The 6937-nt window shown below is 41.2% G+C and overlaps 1 long non-coding RNA gene across 1 annotated transcript; it reads left to right on the top strand.

The window, feature by feature from the left end:
* The first annotated feature begins 185 nt into the window (after positions 1-185).
* Positions 186-6275, top strand: LOC125481690. The gene is made up of 3 exons (XR_007261435.1): positions 186-439; positions 1011-1090; positions 2080-6275. It is a non-coding gene; the product is annotated as an uncharacterized LOC125481690 (long non-coding RNA).
* The last annotated feature ends 662 nt before the right edge of the window (positions 6276-6937 follow it).

Genomic DNA, 6937 nt, shown 5'->3' with positions numbered 1-6937 from the left:
TATACCTTGTTATCTCAGATTCTCCAGCATCTGCAGTTCCTACTATCTCTGAAACCATAGTAATTTAACTCATGGTCTCTGTTGGGAAAAAAACTGCTGTAGATCAGTGATAGTAGGAACTGCAGATGCTGGAGAATCTGAGATAACAAGGTATAGAGCTGGATGAACACAGCAGGCCAAGCAGCAAAAGATTTTCTGAAGAAGGATCTAGGCCCGAAACATCAGCTTTCCTGCTCCTCTGATGCTGCTTGGCCTGCTGTGTTCATCCAGCTCTACACCTTGCTGTAGATCAGTTTTTACTTTTATCTTATAAATACTAACAACATTTTTTAAGTGCCAAAAAGATATAAACCATTGAGAAAAATGGACAGATAAAAGCAGCGTTTAAGTAGTAATGATACCATACAGTGTGTAGTTACGCTAACACTGCAACTGTTGGGTAAGTCATTTGAAACATAAACAAGATTTTCTGGCTGTTGTGAAATGCAGCCATATAAGGAGATTTATATTCACATAGACTATGACAGCATATACTGCTGAGTAATGCAGTAAACTTTTAACATAACTGACTGAATGGTTTCCTGTTGAGTCAGCACAATAAGCCCCACCAAGAATGTTTGTTTACCTTATACCATATGGCACGTCATTATCTAATAGCTTGTTGCATAAATTTTGGAAAACTCAAACGACACCTGCAATACCTGTGAACTTAATTCTGAAAAGAATTATCCACAGAAGTTGCCAAATTGAAAACTTAAATGAGTTTAATTGTTTTTATTCATTCTTAGAATATGAATTCCGCTGCTAAGCATTGTCCATTCTTTTTGTCTGTCAGAAGGTTGGGAGATGACTATTCAAACCACTGCAGTAATTTAGGTAGAAAGATCCATGTTTTTGATGCAAAGACTGCGAAAGAACAGCAATACATTTCTAAGTCTGCATGATCTGTGACTTCATAAGGAACTTACAAGTAATGGTATTCCCTTGTGTCTGTGTCCTTCTGCTTCCAGACGATAGAGATCACCGGACTGGAAAGTGCTCTGAAAGGAAGCTTGGCAAACTTCTATAGTGCAACTCTTAAATACTAAAGGTAAATTCACCATAGTCCTGATGGACCATAGGTCACTATCTCATTAGAGATGACTTTGTTGTTTAACCTGAGGGTCATCATACCTCAGGGGTGAGTTTGAGAAAGTAAGGCTTTCATGGTAATGAATGTGGGATGTGGGAATTGAACCTGTGCTATTGGCATCACTGTACGTTGCAAATCAGCTATCCAGCTAACTGAGTTCTGTCTCACTGGCATATGGACCAAATCTGCTTGCCCTCATCTGAAATGAACAGTGCACAGGCTTCTAATACTCCTCTTTCTGCACGCTGTTGCTGTGATCTTTACTCATGTTCCCAACTCTGACTCCACCCTTGTACCCCTCAGGGTGTGCCTCTAAACTGGTGGCTTGCTGCCTCAAAAGGTGATGTTGATGTTGCAATCTTGAATAATATGTCCCTTTATCTTTCTCTCTGGTTGGACTCCTCTCTGGGATAGTGCAGGACTACAGCTCCAGGATCTGAGAGAGAAACATAAGACAGTCCTGAGATCACGTTATGCATCAGACAAAGCATCATAACCATTTGCGATTGAGATGCCTTCCCCAAAACCATCCCTTTCACTCCTTCCCTTATTAGCCCTCACCAACGCATGCACAATTCAACCACCCCTAAGGTCACGTGCATCTAGAAGGTGGGACTCACCATCACCCACAGGCTTTGATGGTGAACTCCATGCTCTGGCCACTTCCCTCTCCATAACTCTAAACAGCCTCAGATTGGGATCCCAACTCTGGTCCTGGCCAGCTCACTGGTGTTGTGGGCTCCATTCTGCAGAAAATAAGGGAAAGCTGAATGCCCAAATGTGTCCTTCTCAATCTCCCCATTCACACGTACATTATTTGCTGCGCTTTGACTATTGACACACCCACTGCAGCACTACTGCACCATGTCCACTTAAGGCCATTCTTGTTGCATAAAACAAGGTCAAGCTGCATACCTAACATAGTTATCTTACTTACATTACCATAGAGCTGAAGCAGTTACAATGCTGGACCCAGATTCTTCGACTCTGACCTCCCTGCTTTTGTGAACAAATTCTTGATGGTCTTGTGAGGCAGTCTGAACTCTAAGGGAAGCAAAACATTCCTCTAGACCTCTACTTGCTGCAGCACGATGTCTAGGTTCTGTTCGGAGGGCCTTGAGAGTGCTTCCTCGCGGGATTCCTGGTTACCAGGCATGAAACATCCTCGAATGAGCAAACAGTCGGCATTTGCGTCAGCTGTGTGTGGCTGTCATTGTGGGATACTGAGAATGGACATAATAATGAAACAGTGATGTAGGTCATGATGCACATGACTACTGATGTGACAATTTTCAAGAGACTAAGAAGAAACTATGGGCTAGTTTGTACTATTCAGAAGTGTACTTAGAGAAAATGGTATTGGATATGATGGCGTAAATAAGAGTTTTTATACAGCAGTCACTCTAGGTGAGAGGAACCCGTTACAGGCCACAAACTACTGAAAGAGACCAGATATCTTCTGGGTGGATATTGCTGTAGAGACTTGCAGAGCTACATTAGCTGCTGCATCATGAAAGCCAGGCTTTCATGGCAAACAGCAAAAAAAAACTGGGGTAATAGTATTCTCAAAGGATAGAATAGCAACATCGCAATATTGTCTTGGACAGTGAACACACTGACGTTTGTTTAAGTAAGGGCATGCAGCTGATGAGACACTATGTTTCTGCCAACATCAAACTACCCAATGCTCCCAGCACGAGGGTCACACATCACCTCCAGTGGTGTGGCAGGCCTGTGTCCAGGGAGATATTTAATTTACGTCCCATTTACTGCCCTCTTATTCGGCTGAGGATGGGAAGCACCTAGCTCTGTTCCTTATTCTTCTATCCTCAAATGCAACTCCCCACTTAAATGCGACTCACAAAGTGCACGTGAAATCTGCCCCTTATATGAAATTCCCACGCAGAGTTAGTCACAAGTCTGGAAACTGTGAAAGGTTTGACTCTCAATTCACGACCCTGTGTGGGAAAATCTGACCTCACATCTCTGATCTGATTAAGTAATTAATATTATCCATTTTTTGTAAAGTGGAAACATTTTTTGAGGGTAGTTGAAAGACATTTTTAAAATTCTTCCTTCATGGTGTGGTGCAGAGCTAAGCAGCTAATTTTTTAAACATATCCTGCAAATGTCTGGCAGGCTGAAAATGGTGATCGTTATTGCTTATTATGCGCAGTACGAGTTGCAAATTGCCCTTGCATATTTTCTCGGATTAGACGGTAACTCTGACTTGGCATAAAGTACTCTGCGTGCCTTTGTAATTTTGCATTAGTTTAATAAGACCTTAGCATTTTGAATGAGCTTTTGGCTAATGCTTATGAAGTTATTTTGGAGTAAGCTGAATCCTGGAGGGGAGCTCAACATAAATAACATTCTATACATGGCATTATGTAATGTTTTACTGATATGTCAAACATTATCAAAGAAAATATTGCCTCATTTGGAAAGTACTGAGATTATAATTTACACTTTTTTTGGTGCGGCATTTGAGAGGTGACATTTCATAACAAATCTTGTGACTCAACTCCATTGGAAATGAGTCTAATAATATCCCAAGTTTGTAATACCGAGAACAATTATAATTGTGGTTGCACTCTAAATAGTTTGGCAAGTTCATAACAGCTACAGGTATAACAATGAATAAGTAAACATTATTTCAATTGTCAAATTGTAATGCATACATTTATGAGAAACAGGACTTTCTGAAAGTGCAGATTTTTTGAATGAAAGTCTGTCAGACTTTTCAGGTGAATTTAAAGATCCTACACCACAACCAGAAGAAGAGCAAGGAATCTTCTGATTCACCAATGTCTTTTAAGGAAGGAATGTGCGGTCCTTCTCTGACTCCGAACCCACAGCAATGACTCTCAACTGCCCTCTGAAATGGCCTAGCAAGCCACTCAGTTGAATAAACTGCTAGAAAGGAGAAAAGGAAAGAAAATGGATGAAACTCCTGTCAACAACCTGGGCACTGGAAACAGCAATGGCAGAAACAGCCCTGTAGACGCTACAAGGTTCCCCCTATTAACACCTGGGGTGCCCTAAACCCGGGACAGCTGTCTCACAGACTAGTCAAGCAACAGCCTTACATAGTCCCACTCATGTCATACCTCATAGGCAATGTCCCAGACACCAGCATCGCCATTCCTGGATATGACTTGTTCTACAGGCAGGACAGACCCAGCAGAGGGTGCGACACAGTGATATACAGTTGGAACGGAATTGCCCCGGGAGCTGACTCTAGAACCTATGAAATCTTGTGGCATTAGGTCAAAACATGGATAAGGAAACCTCCTGCTGATTACCGCAGACCGTCTTCTCTCCACTGATGGCTCTGTGCTCCTCCATGTTGAACAACACTTGGAAGAAGCACAGAGAGTAGTAAGGGCACAGAATGTTCTCTGGGCAGGAGATTTGAATGTCTATCTGGTCAAATCCAAAAGGACATAGCTGTTAGACGGGATCTGTAGCAGGTGGTGAGGGAACCAACAAGCGGGAAAACCATACTTGACCTCATCCTTACCAATCTGCATTCCACAGGTGCATCTGTCCATGACAGTATTAGTAAGACAGACTATCGCACAGTCCTTCTAGAGAAGAAGTCCCGCCTTCACACTGAAAGTACCTTACATCATTTTGAGTGGCAGTATTATCGTGCTAAATGGGACAGACTTCAAACAGTTCTGGCAACTCAAGGCTGGGCATCCACGAGGCATTGTAAGCCATCAGCAACACTGGAATCATACTCCAACACAATCTGCAATCTCATGGCCTGGCCTCCTTCCCCAGTAGCATTGTGGGTCTACCTGCAGCACATAGCCTGCAGCAGTTCATGACGGAAGGTCACCACCAGCTAAACACATGCAATAAATGCTGGCCCAACCAACAATACCCACAGTCCCATGAGTGAATAAAAACACTTCGTGTTCTGGTCAACATTTCTTCCTGAACCAAAACAAGAACAAAACAGATCGAAACATTTATTTCATTTACTGTATATGAATTAGTTGACTGTAACCTATATTGTATGGAGTTTAGAAGAACTAAAGGTGATCTCACTGAAAAACTCAAGATTCTAAAAGGACTTGACAGGGTAGATACTAGCCGAGGAACCTGAAATATATACACAACCTCAGGATAAGGGAATCAGTCCTTTAGAACTAAGCTATAAGGATTGTATATGGCCATTGTTGAATATATATTTAAGAGCAAGATGGACAGATATTTGGACTTGTGAGGAATCAAGAATATAGGGAGTGTGTGGAAAATTGACCTTGATTTTGAGAATCTGTTACAATCATACTGAATGTCAGGGCAGGCTCAATAGACTATATGGCCTACTCCTGCTCTTATTTTTCAAGTTTTGACCATCTCGCGGTTTTTATTTTAAATATAGGTTTCTTTAATTAAATCTCCCAGCTACTGTGGTCAGATTTGAGTTTATATTTAGAAGCCATTCAGCCAGGTTTCCGAATTACCAGTCCAGCAGTATTACCATGTGCTCATTGGTAAGTATTGTGTGCAGTTCTGGTCGCTCTGCTACAGGAAGGATTTTATTAATTTGGGGAGGATTCAGAAAAGTTTTACCAGGATGTTGCTGTTACTGGAGGGTTTGATTTATAAGGAGAGGTTGGATAGGCTGGGAGATTTTTCACTGGAGCTTTGGATGTTGAGGATCTTATAGGGTTTATAAAATCACAAGGATTATAGCCAAGGTGAATAGCAAAGGCCTTTTTCCTCGGGTGGGGAGTTCAAGACCGGGGGCATCTTTTTAAGGTGAGAGGAGAAAGCTTTAGAAGGGACCTGATGGGCAACTTTTTCACATGCAGATTGGTTCGTATGTGGAATGAACTGCCAGGAGAAGTGGTAGATTTACAACACTTACATTTAAAAGACATTTGGACAAGTAGGTGAATAGGAACGGTCCAGAGGGATATGGGTCAAATGCAGGCAGGTGGGACTCGTTTAGTTTGGGAAACTTGGTCGGCATAGACAAGTTGGGTTGAAGGGTCTGTTTCCATGTCAAATGAATCAATGACTCTATCATATCTTGTTTGTTGTGATACAAATTTTAGTAATGCCCTGAAGCTCTATAGAATTGATTACTCTAATCTTTTCATAAGGTAGGAAAGCTTTTTTTTTTCAAGACAATGAATAAAGGATAAGCAATCATTTTCTCCATCTCCTGACTGATATTGTCAAGTAAACCATACAGTGAGGTAATTACTCCGTTTGTTGAAAACCAAATGATATTGATCTATCTGCTGCGGAAAAAAATACATCACATGTAGTGCTTGTGTTAACAAGAACTATAAATATTCTTCCATTGTTCTTCCAATAATCTTCAGTAATACTTCCTCATATATTGACCCGAAACACAAATATTTCATTGCATGTACTTGAAGCTTCTGTATTTCTATTTGCACTTCCAAGGATAAAATGCAAGAAACATTCTAGAAGATATCTGAATATGTTATGGATTTCTTGTGATGTACTGAAAAGATCAAATAATTTTATTTTGTTGAGACTGGTATCTATCAAACCCACAACCTGTCTTTGGTTTCCTGTGTTATTATGACTCAATTTAGTGACAGGAATTGTGCTTCATTCTTTCATAACACTAACGATCATTTTGAGACAGTCACTGTCAACTGAGAAAGTAGCATCAGACTGTCACATTTTAGTAGAGATAGTAGGAACTACAGATGCTGGATAATCTGAGATAACAAGATGTAGAGCTGGATGAACACAGCAGGCCAAGCAGCATCAGAGGAGCCCTTCCCCTCCCCCATTTCTGAAGAAGGG

This window comes from Rhincodon typus, unplaced genomic scaffold, assembly GCF_021869965.1.
Source record: "Rhincodon typus isolate 14 unplaced genomic scaffold, sRhiTyp1.1 hic_rhity00003116, whole genome shotgun sequence".
NCBI lineage: Eukaryota > Metazoa > Chordata > Chondrichthyes > Orectolobiformes > Rhincodontidae > Rhincodon > Rhincodon typus.
This window is presented reverse-complemented; position numbering and strand designations above follow the sequence as displayed.